The sequence below is a fragment of the Crocuta crocuta genome, unplaced genomic scaffold (genome assembly GCF_008692635.1).
Source record: "Crocuta crocuta isolate KB4526 unplaced genomic scaffold, BGI_CrCroc_1.0 scaffold1042, whole genome shotgun sequence".
Taxonomy (NCBI): Eukaryota; Metazoa; Chordata; class Mammalia; order Carnivora; family Hyaenidae; genus Crocuta; species Crocuta crocuta.
Window position 1 is genome coordinate 62,077 of NW_027527557.1, and position 15,210 is coordinate 77,286.

The window sequence follows — 15,210 nt, forward strand, 5'->3', positions numbered from 1 at the left end:
ACCAAGAACATAATTAAAATGGCAAAAAATAAATACAAAGACAGAATTTTAAAAGCAGCAAGAGAAAAGAAAAGTTACATATAAGAGAAACTTTATAAAATCATCAACTGCTTTTTCAGCAGAAACTTTGATGGCCAGAAGGGAGTGGCATAATGTATTCAAAGTGTTGAAAGCAAAAATTCTACAACCAAGAATACTCTACCCTGGAAGGTTATCATTTATAATAGAAGGAAAGATAAAGAGTTTCTCAGAGAAACAAAAGTTAAAGGAGGTTATCACCACTTAAACCACCCTAACAGAATGTGAAAGGGAATTCTTTAAGTGGAAAGAAAAGACCATAATTAGAAGTAAGAAAAGAATGAAAGGGAAAAATTTCACAACCAAAAGCAAACATATAGTAAAGATAAATTATTTATAAAGACAGTATTAAGGTTAAATCACAAAAGTAGTAAAATCAATTATATCTACAAAGATTAGTCAAGAGATAAAAACAAAATAAAAGGATATAAAACATGACATCATATACATAAAGTGTGGTGGGGGTAATAAAAATATATAGTGCTTTTAGAATGTGTTCAAACTTAAGTGACCATCAGCTTAATATAGACTACTATCCAAATAAGGTGTTATATATGAATCCAAGGTTAACTACAAATCAACAACCCATAATAGATATATAAAACATAAAGAGGAAGGAATTTAAGCCATAATACTAAAGAAAACAATGAAACCACAAAGGAAGAGAGCAAGAAAAGGAGAAAGGAACAGGGAGATATCCAGAAAACAATTAACAAAATGGAAATATGTACCTATCAATAATTACTTTACATGTAAATAGGAAAAATGTTCTAATTAAAATTTATAGGGTGATTGAATGGATAAAAATCCAAGACTCATCTATATGCTGCTTACAAGAGACTCACTTCAGAACTAAAGACACATACAGACTGAAAGTGAAGGAATGGAAAAACATATACCATGCAAACGGAAGTGAAAAAAATAGCTTGGTTAGCAATACTAGTATCAGACAAAATAAACATTAAAACAAAGACTGTATCAAGAAACAAAGAAGGGCATTACAGAATGATAAAGAAGTCAACCCAACAAGAGGATATATCAATTGTAAATATCTATGCACCCAAAATTGGAGCACCTAAATACATAAAACAAATATTAACAGATATAAAGGGAGAGACTGACACTAATAGAATACTAATAGGGGACTTTTACATCCCACTTACTTCGATGGATAGATCATCCAGACAGAAAATCAATAATGAACAATACATTAGACTAAATGGACCTAACAGATAAATATACAAAACATTCCATCCTAAACCAGCAGAATACACATTCTTTTCAAGTGCACATGGAACATTTTTCAGGATAGATCACATTAGGCCACAAACAAGTCTCAATAAATTTAAGAAGATTGAAATCATATCAAGCACCTTTTTCAACTACAGTGGTACAAAGCTAGAAATCAACTGCAAGAAAAATACTGGAAAACCCACAAACACATGGAGACTAAACAACATGCTAATAATAATCAATGGGTCAAGGAAGAAATCAAAGAGGAAATTTAAAAAAATACATAAAGAAAAATGAAAATGAAAACACAATGGTCCAAAATTTCAGGTGGAGTACTATAATAGCCTTTAACTGGCTTCTCCACTTCTGATATTTTCTCCTGTGACAAACATCTTGTATTAGCTCACCTGAACTCATTCCAACCCCAATCATAGCATTCCTTACTAAATGAAAGAGGCTGGAAAGCTAAAGTATATATCCAGAAGCTGCTCTTGGCTTGGATTCCACAGGAAACCTACTCTCTGCCAAGAGATGGATCTGCATGTAATTTGAAAAAGTGAGTGAAGAGTTCATGATTTTGCTTCTGTGATTTCTGGTTTTTGCTAGTAAGCATGATAATGGAAGTTTTTGCTTTTTCTCCATGGGCAGTAACAGACTTCCTAAGGTATATTTCCTGGTTTTGTGGGCATCAAAAGGTAGGTCATCGGGTATCCACTTTGTTTATTTTAGATAGAGAATGAGGCAGTGTGGTGTTGGAGTCAAGATTTGCATAATCTCAGCAGAGAAGATGTGGTCCTGGAGGCAGCTGTGGGGCAGTGGCTTCCTGAATCTCCAGCTTCCTGATGGTGCCAATTATTTGTTGTTATTTTGGGAAATGGTCCTGAAGTGCCACCTAGAATATGTTATTCTGATTCTTTCTGCTCCATTATGAGCATCTAATTCCAAATCCTTTCTATTTAAATGGATGAAAATGGTTCTGTTATCTGTAACAAGTCTACAATCTACTTTCTACACAGAAACTAAAGGAAACAATTTTTTTTATTTTTTAAAAAAATTTAAATGTTTATTTTTGAGAGACAGAAAGAGAGTGGGCAAAGAGCAGAGGGCAAGGGAGACACAGAATCCAAGGCAGGTTCCAGTCTCTGAGCTGTCAGCACAGAGCCTGACGCAGGGCTCGAACCCACAAACTGTGAGATCATGACCTGAGCTGAAGTCAGGCTTAACTGACTGAGCCACCCAGGTGCCCCTAAAGGAAATGTTTATAAAATGGAAACCAATTCCTATAACTTCCTTGCTCAAAACCCTCCAATGGTTTACAGTGCCACTTGGAACAAATTCAAACTTGTAACTTCCTCTTGGTCTCCCCTGGCTCATTTCACTGAAGCTTTACTTGCCTTCTTGCTGTTCCTCAAACTTACCAAACATACTCCTGCCACAGGGCCTGGCATTTGCTTTTCTCTCTGGAGAATTCTTTGGAATACTACTCTTCCAGATAGGTGCATGGGTAAACTTTTTACTTCAGGCTAGTCATCTCCTTGTAATCGAAGGTTAGTCAAACTTCACTCTCTATGACATTGCTTTCTTGATATTCTTCAGAACATGCATCACCCCCTGAGGTCAGTTTGGTCATTTCTTATGTGTACCTGCATCATCTCTCTCTCTCTTCGTTGGAATATAAGTTACATGAGGGTAGAGACCTTGTTTGACTTTTTTAGTGAATCTGATGGAAAAGCAGTGACCCATACACACTGAGAGAATCACTAGGAATTCAGAAGGAGGAAAAGTAAATAAAAAACACTGGGCATTTTTGAGCACTGCTAGGATGTTTAGGGAGTGTTAGAAGGCAAAACACCAAAGACTGAAAACTCAAATCATCTGAGAAAGGTGGTGATTTCTGAAGAATATATTTGCAACTGTGAAATAGAAATTATATATGAAATCAATGTGAAGAACTACCAGACCTGTATCTGTAATGAGTGTGATTACATCATTGATATCCAATTAGAAAGGCTTGTTCATGACCTGCTCTGCAGCTCACTTGGGATTTTTTTTTCTATAAAAGCATGTAGTTGGAGGTGCCTGGGTGGCTCCGTCAGTTAAGTGTTTGACTTCGGCTCAGGTCATGATCTCACAGTTTATGGGTTCAAGCCCCGTGTTGGGATCTGTACTGACAGCTCAGAGCCTGGAGACTGCTTCCGATTCTGTGTCTCCCTCTCTGCCCTTACCCCACTTGCATTCTATCTTTCTTTGTCTCTCAAAAATGAATAAATGTTTAAAAGAATTTTTAAAAAGCATCTAGTTTGTCTTGTTTTGTCATCTGAGTAGTNTTTACCTCTCCTAGTAAATCAGATAAGGTGGAGCTCTTGAGAGGGAAATGACCAGGAAAATAGAGAATCAGAAACCATGGCGTCCGTGAATAGGCGATTCTGAGGTGCTTTGGAACTAGGAAGAATTCAATGCCCAACCTACTGGCCTCTAAACAGCAGCTAGGCCACTGAGAAAACAGGTATCAATTAAGGTATTCAGGGCCATGGCAATGCCTGTCTCTCACCTCTGTCCAGGATCTCAGGTGGCTAAATCTTGTTTGTTCATTGCTGCCATCACCGTCACATTAACTATATCACTATAAATTCACAATCACCAGTTTCATCTGGATCCTCGACATTGCTTAGTATTCTTACTCTGTTTCTTTAGCTACCTATTTCATCCTCTCTCTGCAATTATATTTTATTTTATACATGCTCCTTAAGCATTCTCTCCCATAGAAGATAATCTTACTATTCATTTTCATAGAGAAAACAGAACTCCAAACTCAAATGGGAATTCCTTCAATTTCTTGCCACCAAAATTCCAGCTGCTTACATCAGTCTCCAGCCTTTCATCCTATCCTGGCTTGGACAAGATAGAGGCATTCAGACTGAGTTTGCACATGGAGAGTACTTCTGTGGCTAAGTCCCTCTAACAATGCAACATTCTACTGTCTTGGTGCTTTTGTTTATATGAACAAATATGATATTTTTATTCATGCAGCAAGTNAAATTTCTTCTACCTGCCCCCTCTTCCACTAAAAATGGCTCCAAACATTCTGCAATTTAACAATCTTCCCATAAAACAATTTCTGTATATGCTAAGTTTTGAGTGCCACTGATATTGGCTATAGCTAATTTGTTAGGTGAAAAGTTCTGGAATGTGTCTTTCATCATGACATGAATGAAGGTTATAAGTTTTTTTTTTTTAAAGGTAGGATCAATCACAAGTCAGGGGATTCCTCTTAGACCATTTTCTTGTCAGATAAATTAAAAAAATGTTATGTCACATACTATATCCCATTCCAGTATTTCCATCACCACCAAAACATACACATCCAGAACCTACTCTAACACATGCAGGAACATGCTAGTTCTCAACTTCAGCCCAGTAATACTCTCAGCTACAGTACTATATACAGTATTTAAGCCATTTTTGTGAACTATAACACATCTACAGAAAAGTGAATAAAATATAATTATATGATATAAAGAATAATTATAAGGTGGACATTCATGTAAGCACTACTTAAGTCAAGGAAAACATGAACAGTTCTCTAGAATCCCCTCAGGCTCTTTTCCAACACCAGCTCCCTGGTTATTATGTATTAGTTTTATAATCTATTTTCACATTTGCCTTTAACTTTATAAAAACGGCCTCTTACAGTATATATTATTGTGTGTCTGGCTTCTTTTACTCAATATTTTGTTTATTAGATTCATCCAGTTTGTTGTATATGGCATAGTTTGTTCATTCTCTTTGTTGAATGATATTGTATTTAGAGGTATTCTGCAATTTGTATAGTCACACAACTTCTTTTGGTATTTGGATTGGGTCCAGTTTAGGACTATTACAAGTACTGCCACTCTGGATCATCTGGGATGCCTTCAAGGGCATGTGTGTATGGGATTCTCTAGGCTAATGGAATTTGCCTAATAGTGGTATTGCCAGGGCTCAGGGTAAGCATATTTAAATTTTTATGGGATACTAACTTAGAGTGTTTTTTATTAATTTCTAAATATTTATTAATTTCATTCAATTTGAGGATTATTTAGTAATATGCTACTTTGTTTCCAAACATCTTGAATTTTTTTTCTTAAATAGTTTATTCAAACATCTTGAATTTTTAATGAGAGAGAGGAAGACACAGAATCTGAAATAGGTTCCAGGCTCTGAGCTAGCTGTCAGCACAGAGCCCGATGCAGGGTCTGAGCCCATGAACCATGAGATCAGGAGCTGAGCCGAAGTCGGATGCTCAACCGACTGAGCTACCCAGGTGCCCCAGAATGGTTTTAAGTCTATCAGTTGTTTACCCTCATGACTGTATCATACCAAGTATCACCAAGCATCACAAGTAGCATACCATATACCGCTATCCTGAGAAAGGATCAAAATTCAAAATTTGAAGTAAAATTTCTACTGAGTACATATTACTTTCACACTATCATAAAGTAAAAAAATCTTTAAGTTGAAACATTGTAAATGGGGGGCTGTCTGTAGTCTAAAAATATAAGAGCAAAAATTGGCATGATTATTAGGAGAAATAAGCAATCATACTTGGATATTTTAACAAACCTTTCCATAATTGATAGAAAAGCAGAACAAAAGTCAATAAATATATAGGCAATTTGAAAAAAATGTAATAGACTTGACCTAATGGACACATATATGTATATGCATCTATAACCATGTATCGATTTCCATATCTATACCCACATCTATATCTATGCCTATATCTACCAAGTAACTGGAAGTGTAATTTTTCTCAGCACATATAACATTTACAAAAATTGACTACATTATATTCAGAAAGCAAGTCTCAACAAATTTCAAAGAATTGAAACCATACAGAGTGTTCTCTGACCACAGTGGAATTAAGTTAGACATCAATAACAAATACCAATTAGAAAAATTCCTACATGTTTGAAAATAGTCAATCTAAAATAACTTATAGGTAAAAGAAAAAATCATAATAGGAATTTGAAATGACTTGAACTGAAAAACAGTGAAAATACCAAACAACAAAAATTTGGGGATGTAGTTAAAGTAGTAATAAAGTGAAAGAGAAGAAAGTTTGAAAATTCATGAGTTAAATATTCCTATCAAGAATTTAGAAAAAGACAGCAATGTTGACTAAAGAAAATAGTTACAGAATTAAATTAAAATTAAATTTTGATATTAAAAATATGAAGTACTCAGGAATAACTCTAATATAAAATGTGTAAGACCTTCATAGAGAAAATGATGGACAATGAGAGACATGAAATAAGCCTGAAATAAACACAGATGACATACTCATAGACTGAAAGATTCAACATTATAAATATGTCAACATTCTCCTAATTTATTGATAAGTCAATGCAATTGCAGTAAAAAAATTAATAGATTCTATTTTGTGGAATTTATCAATCTAACTTTAAAATTTGCATAAAAAAGCAAAAGCACAAGAATAATCAAGATAATTCTAAAGAAGATAGTAGGAGAATTTGCTATGCCTAATATTATAAGGCTATGATACTTAAGACACTGAAGTCCTAGCAGAAGGATAGATAAATAAATCAGTGTAAAATAAGAAGGAACCCAGGACATTTTCATTCTAACATCTTCTCTGAATGATATCTTCATCTTTAAGCCTTAAAACTACCCCAGTTATTTGCTGAAGATATAGCTTACTTTGAAGTCATCTTCAGTGGAGGCTTTCTTTTCTAACGTCATGTACATTCAAGCTGAAGAGAGATGGGTCTTCCTTAATCTCATGTTGCTTCTAGTCCAAATAATATCTGCCTTTTTGACGTTTATGCCATTTTGTAATACCATCTATGCTTCTTCATGCTATCACCCATTGACCTCCTAGCTATACTATCTTATCAAGGATTTGGGAGTCTGGCTCATGATCTTCCTCTCTGCATCGACTTCAACAAGCACCCTGACCACCCAGTAATTTGGACTTCTCATTCCTGGTGAACCTCTCTAGCTCATACTAGACACACACTCCCACAGACACTGTCTGGGTTTATTCTTCATCAGAAACTACTTTACATCTGAATACATACATTAAAATATCCCAGTTTAAAGAGGAGCCAAGATGGTGGAAAAGTAGGGAGCTCCATACATTTCACTCGCCACTATCTCTCAAACCAAAAAAGCCTGAAGCCATAGGACACTGAACCACAGGAGTTTGGGAGGAAGAGAGACAGTCTGCTGAGAAAACAACCTCATAGGGCTACCTCAAGAAACAAGACAAAGTACACATAGTGGAGAGTCCCAAATACCACTTTGAGTAGGGAAAGAAAATAACCAAAGTCTCAACAAGAGATACCAAGAGACACCATTCAAAGAACACTTCCTGAATGGACAGGCCCTGGACAGCCAATGAGCCTTCTTTAATATAGCAGTACTCTCAGGTGCAGAGTGCATAACAAGCTTTTAAAACTAACAAGAGACAGAAAGCTAGCCAAAATGACGAAATGGAAGAATTCTCCTCTAAAGAAATTCCAGGAAGAAATGACAGCTAAAGAAATGCTCAAAACAGACATAAGCAACATAATTGAACAAGAATTTAGAACAATAGTCATAAAATTAATCATTGGGCTTGAAAAAGGCATGGAAGACATCAGAGAAGCTATTGTTACAAAGATTATGGAGCTTAAAAATAGTTGTGATGAATTTAAAAATGCTATAGATGAGGTGCATAATAAAATGGAGGCATCCAAAGCACAGATTGAGGGCAGAGAGAAGAATAGGTGAATTAGAAGACACAATTATAGAAAAAGAGGAAGCCAAGAAAAAGAGAGACAAACTGATCCAGGAACACAAAAGGAGAGTTTGAGAGCCGAGCAACACAATCAAATGGAACAATATCTGTATCATAGGAATTCCAGAAGAGGAAGAGAGAGGGAATGGCGCTGAAGGAGTCCTTGAACAAATTATAGCAGAGAACTTTCCCAATCTGGGGAAGGAAACAGACATTGAAATCCAAGAGGCACAGAGAACTCCTCTCAGATGTAACTTGAATCGATCTTCTGCATGACATATCATAGTGAAACTGGCAAAATACAAGGACAAAGAGAGAATTCTGAAAGCAGCTAGGGATAAAAGGGCCCTAAAATATCATTTTCTCACACCATACACAAAAAATAAACTCAAAATGGATAAAGGACCTGAATGTGAGACAGGAAACCATTAAAAGCCTAGAGGAAAAAGCAGGAAACAACCTCCTTGAGCTCAACTGCAGCAATTTATTACTTGACACATCCCCAAAGGCAAGGGAATCAAGAGCAAAAATGAACTATTGGGACCTCACCAAGGTAAAAAGCTTCTGCACGGCAAGGGAAACAATCAATAAAATTAATAGGCAACAGATGGAATGGGAAAAGATAGTTGCAAATGACATATCAGATAAAGGGCTAGTATCCAAAATCTATAAGGAAGTCACCAAACTCCACACCTGAAAAGCAAAGAATCCAGTGAAGAAATGGGCAGAAGACATGAACAGACTCTACATGTCTTTTCTGATCTTACTAAGGTCTTTTTAGCTTGACGTCTCTATTTCCTGACCATCTGTCCTCTCCCTCTTCTGTCTTATCTCCTCATTGAATTGGTTCAGCAAAATACTCTCTACTTTCTTTTTCTGTTTACATTAAGACTTACTAAGTTGTCAATATATCCACTATCACTTATCTCCCTATATTAGCAGAATCTCCTACATCCCCATACCCAGTCATGGCCCACATGCAACCAATTGTTGATTCTAAATTCTATGCATTTCTCATTGTGTCTTCTACTACTAATTTCAACATTTCTCACATAAATTTTGCTGTAGTCTGTAATACATTGTTGCCCTTCTTTAATCCTTTCTTCACATTGCTTCCAGAATGATACTTCTAAAACATAAATCACTTCCCTAATTAAAGCCTTCTGATGACTTCTTGTAGCCTTAAGGATAAGTCCAAACTACTGACATGGGCATCCAAAGCTCCTTCAAGCCTCTTCATCCTTGCCTCCCACCATTCTACCTCTCAAAATCCTTTGGTACACTCACACCAAAACATATTGGCACTACCCTGAATGCATAATACTCTTTCATGACTCTTCTTGTCTTTGAACATGTTGTTTCCTCTGCTTGATAATCCCTTTTCCCTTTATCACTTCTCTAAGTACCTCCTCATAATTCAAAACTTAGTTTTCCTCACACTCCTGTGTGCTCACTTTGCACTATTATGGCATTTATCCAACTGAACTATGGTCATTTACTCTGCCAGTTGAGAGACTTTTTACCACTGACTTTGAGCAACTCTGAGGTCAGAAATCATCTTGTGTTTCTGTCTCTAGTTGTGAGATCAAGGCCAGGTATATACTAGTTTGTCTCTCTTTCTCTGTCTGTAATAGCAGTAGCNTCAGCACAGAGCCCTATGCCGGGCTTGAACCCAGGAACAGTGAGATCATGACCTGAGCCGAAGTAGGGTGCTTAAACAACTGAGCTACCCAGGCACCCCAAAGTAGTTCACATTTATCGAGAGCTTACTTGATTGAACTAGGTGCTGTGCTCAATTCACTGACTCCTTACAACTCTGAAGGATAATAATTATTATTATCTCAGTTTTACAGATGAAGTGCCTGGGTTCTAGAGAAGTGAAAAAAGTTGCCCAAGGTCACACCTCTAGTGGCAGAAGCTAGGATTTGAACCCAAAAAGTTTCACTCCAGTACTAAAGTCTTAAAGCACTATGGACCTTCCTAGGGTTGCAAAGAACTTAACCATGCATTAAGGGAACAAGCATCATTTTAGGTAAGTTGAAATTAAGTTACTTTCCCTAACAAACATTGGAGTTACCATCTTAGGAAGATTACAGTTAACAGCCCATTGCCTGGAGGCTTTTGAACAGGCCTAAAACTTGATATCCTGGTGTCATTATATGCTCTTTTAATAAATTTTTGTTGGTTGAATGAAGAAATTAACTAGTATGGCCCTAATGATGCTTTGGAAAAAGTAACATAATATTTTTCCAAGTTTCAGAGAATTTGTTTCTCACAGACAGAGCTTAGTCAAAGTAAAACCTCTTATTTTGTACCTCAAATTAAATGTGAGTCAACTAGATTGTTGTAAAGGCTATCCAGAGACCTGTCATCTAGATTCAGGTTAGCGAAAGAGCACCCCATAATAAATTCTTGAGTTTATCAGTAAGTCTTAAGATAGCAAGAAACAAATTTGAATTCTTGGAATTCTGAGTAGTTGGGATACATGATGGAGATTGATGTAAACACGACCTGTGCAGTTTTGGGCCTCAGCCGGCCAACTTCTCTGTGGTTTAAGGTATACCAGATAGTGCATAGATAAAGTAGCATCAGTGTCATTGACTTTCCTCAGCCACACACTGAGAAACCCCAAAGCTCAACCTCACTGATACTTGCAAGATAGTCTTATCTTAAGCTAAAGAGTCAGGGGGAAGAAGGGGCTTTAAAGAAATGCAGTCATGACTGGTCATTATGCAGAACGAAGAGTAGGGAAAGAATAGTGTGGAAGTTGGCAACTTTTACACAGGGCTTGCTTTCCAGATTTTCTTTCACTCCTTCCCCCAAACCAGAGAGTTAAAGACAGCACTTTTTTTTTTTGCCCCACATGGGGTGGGCAAAAGAACATTTGAAAGAAGATACAGCAATCGATCTTTTTGCCTTCCTCTTTCACTTCAGAACTGACTCAGGCTTAATACTCCCCAGTTAGAGTCCCAGTGCCACCCCAATCACAGCTCCATTGGGCCCAGGATCCAAGCCATGAGACATGGAGTACATGGCTCTTGTCCTGTGCCCTCACCATAGTCTCCTTCACCTCCTTCAGCTTTTCTAAAGAAAAGCAAGTGAATGATAACAAAATTAAAGATAGTGGTCACCTTTGGGAGGAAACGATATAATTCAGGGAGAACACACATGGGTTTCAGAGGCATTATGTTCTAGTTCTCAAGCTTGGTGATAGGTATATAGGTTTTCACTTTATTATGATGCATATTGTTGTGGAAGCAGCTATTGCAACCTGCTGTCCCTTTGTCTTTTGGTCCTGAATTCTTATTTCTTTTTTTTGTTTGTTTGTTTATTCATTTATTTTGAAGGGCGCCTGGGTTGACTCAGTTGGTTGGGTGTCCAACTCTTAATTTCAGCTCAGGTCATGATCTCAGGATTCTTGGGATTGAGCTCTGTCATAGGCTCTGCACTGTCAGTGCAGAGCCTGCTTGGGATTCTCTCTCTCCATCTCTCTGCCCTTTCCCGGCTCACTATGTGCTGTCTCTTTATTGAGAGAGAGAGAGAGAACACATGTGAGCAGGGGAGAGGCAGAGAGAGAGGGAGAAAGAGTCCCAAACAGGCTCCATGCTCAGCACAGAGCCCCATGTGGGGTTCCATCCCATGACGTAAGCCATATCAGAGTCAGAGACTTAACTGACTGAGCCATCCAGGTGCCCCTGAATTCTTCTTTCTTATTAGGAGAAGACTTTTCTCTGTTCTGGGTATGAAGTGAATGTCCCTGTACTGTTTAAGCATGAGTGTCGTATGGCATCTGGCCAGCTCCACCAGTATATCTGCCCCACTGTAGGAAATGAACAAGGTTTTCACCTGCAGCATAGAGGGGGGTACATGTAGTCAATTATCCTGTGTTAGAGGGACCTGCTGCCCATGGGAGACCAGTACACAATACTGACACTGACTTTGCTGTGTCTCTTCTCCTTTGTGTAAGGAAAGCCTTGTTCCAACCAGTGCCTTGTGTGATGAGCCCTCTTTGGTGACTCAAACCCTTAGAAGATGCAGTGGGCCAAAGCCTGTGGGCTCCTCTTGAGCTATATCTGAGGAAATATCAAAACATCTTTACCTTTCCTGTGTGTGGAGGAGAGGAAACTGGCTTTTTCTTAGAAGAGGCACAAGGTTTTCAAGGTTGAAGGACTGAAGGACTTGCTGAGAACATATTTTACCCATGTGAAAATAGAAAAACCCACAAATACTCAGATAAACAGGAACCGCAGGAAATGGCCCTGACCCGATATGGGGATAAGCACTCAGAGACTCAGAGAAGCCTGACACATTAGAGCTGTATCAAACTGCACAGAGCAGCGAGTATAGCTTCTGTGTATGGATGGAGGAGGAGGCATGGGCTGAGAGGGAGTGCCACCCAGCCACCCAGAGGCAGTGTTGAGGTTATAACAAGATCTCCTACTCCAAGCTCAATGCCTTTGTTGTTATAGAGGTTAAGTTTCCCATTAAAAGTCTTAGATATTGCTATTCTGAATGTTAAAGCAGGAAGTAACCTTAGTTTTTATAGATTCGGTAAATTTTTCTCTTTATACTGGTGAGAAAACTGAGACCCAGAGAAGAGAAGTGATTGGTAAACCTTACATATCCACAGGGTAGGCAATGGGGAAGGGAAGATGAGTGTAAGGTGGGGGAGAGCAAGGACAGGCTGGGAACCACAAGCACAGGACGGAAACCATGAGATGGACTAAAACCTGTGTTTGTTCTTTTTGCCTTTTCCTTTAATGGTGTACCCTTGCCTTTTGCTCTGAAGACTCGGGTATTTGGCCCTTTGTCATTGAGATAAACATACACCTGGTCCAGAGGTCAGATAATTTGAAATAGAGTTCAGAGGAAGGTGGAGCATTTGCAGTCCTGGCTACTGTCTTATGTCAACAAGGTGAGTCAGCAGATAAGGGGCAATATGTGTGAGCTACAAAATGGTGACTTCTTCCTTCCACCATCCAAATTTCTCACAAGAATCTCTCTTGTGGCCCCTTGTAACCTACAGGAAAGGTAATCCTGTGAAATGTCGTTCAGTGTAGCCAAGTTAACACATTATAAAGCCAAGTGCTATGTGGAGACATAGGTTAGGAGTACTGCCTTGTTGGAAGGGGGAGACGATAACAGGCTGATGGGCATAGATGGGAGGTGTGAAATGTGTTTGGGAACTAGCAAGTAGTCTAGTTTGTCAGATTCTTGGATTATATGTAGGAAATATGCAGATATTAACCTGAAAAGGGAGGGTTGGACAATATTAAGTGGCTCATAAATACCAAAGTGATGGAACTAACACCATAATAAATGGAGAAACTATTGAAGGTTGCTGAGCAGGTGAATGGCATTTTTGGAAACTTGATCTGTCAGCAAGTAAAGGATAGATCAAAGGGGAGACTCTGACAGGAGAAAATCTTGGTGCAAACAGAAGACTTTAGCTCGTTTCTTCATTATTTCAGTCTTCAAGCACTGGAGAGACTTGAGAAGAAATAGGAGTTGCTCAACTTCTCCAAGGCACTCAGTTTCCAGCTCTAGTTTTCTTTCTGATCCTGCAGATTCTCTGGCTCTAGTCATCAAATGCTCTCATCCCTCAAATATTCCTCTACTTATTAAGAGGTTTTGCAGCTATTGGTGGTTATTCTGAAAATAAAAGAGGCAGGTTTTTCCTAAGAGGATGGGTGCCCAGGGATATCTCATGGGGTTGTTAAAAGCTGTCTGTATACCCAGATCAACTAAACTCTGCTCTGGGAGGTAATGATGGACACATTTGCACATTAGGGAGGAAATATCAAAGGAGAAGTCCCCTCTTGGCTTTAGACTTTGCAATAATTCTTCAGTTCTCACCTTAGTAGGTAGAAGAGAGCAAGCACCTCACCAGCAAGTCCAGTGCACTTAGTAGGTGATTGGAAAGTCCAATCTAGATCAGTACCCCAGCCCCAGCTGTGAAATTTGGAGACAGAGCCCCAGTTCCAAACTGGAACTAATCTTTCTAAATGTGAGGTCCTGCACAACGACTCTTCCTCTCAAAGCCTCAGTTTCTTCATGTGTGGAGTTGAAGTCATATAATCCTTGCATTGCCTACCTCAGAACTGCAGTAAAGGTCCTGTGAGACGGAATCTGTGAAAGTACTTGGTTAACTGTAAAGAGCTGAGTCATCATTGTGGTTATTATAAAAGAGGATCTCAGTCAGAAAAACAAATATCATATGACTTCACTCATATTAGGACTTTAAGACACAGAACAGATGAATGTAAGGGAAGGGAAGCAAACGTAATGTAAAAACAGGGAAGGGCACAAAACATAAGAGACTCTTAAATACGGAGAACAAAAAGAGGGTTACTGGAGGGTTGTGGGAGGGGGGATGGGCTAAATGGGTAAGGGGCATTAAGGAATCTACTCCGGAAATCATTGTTGCACTATATGCTAAATAACTTCGATGTAAATTTAAAAAATAAATAAATAAAGAGGATCTTTACTGGGATGAGCAATTCTGTGGACCCAGTAGTACTTAATAAAGAATTCCTGGTGGTGCTGCTGCAACTGAGCATTTGACTTATGAGAAAAAAAATGCAGTTAGAAACAGAAACTGGGTAACTTGCACTGTGAAGTAAAGGTAACCGTAGCCATCAGTGAAGGGTGCTAGGAGATGGGGACCCTCCTGCTGACTCCTTATCCCTTCATTCCTTCTTTTGTATGTCTCTTTTTTCAGTTTTTGCTCCTCTCCCTTTTTTCACCAACTGAATTCATCTCATAGCCCACCGCCTGAACCTGTCTCCATTTCTCCTTTCCTCTAAACTCATTCTCTCCCTCTCTCTCTTCTTTGTTTATTAAACTCTCCCCTTTGTTTGTCTGTTTGTCTGTCTTTAAATTTCACTCTGTCTTTTTTTGTCCTTTTCTCTTGTTTCTCCCTTTCCTCCTGTTTCTGTTTCTGTCTGTCTGCCTGTCTTTTTGTCTCTCTGTCTCTGTCTCTCTCTCACTTTTTTTTTAATGTAAGAAGGAACTTTAATTCTCAGGGGGTAGTATTTCTCCCTTCACTTTTTTTTTTTTTTTTTTTACAAATAGTTTATTGTCAAGTTAGTTTCCATATACTCTCTCACTTTTAAAAC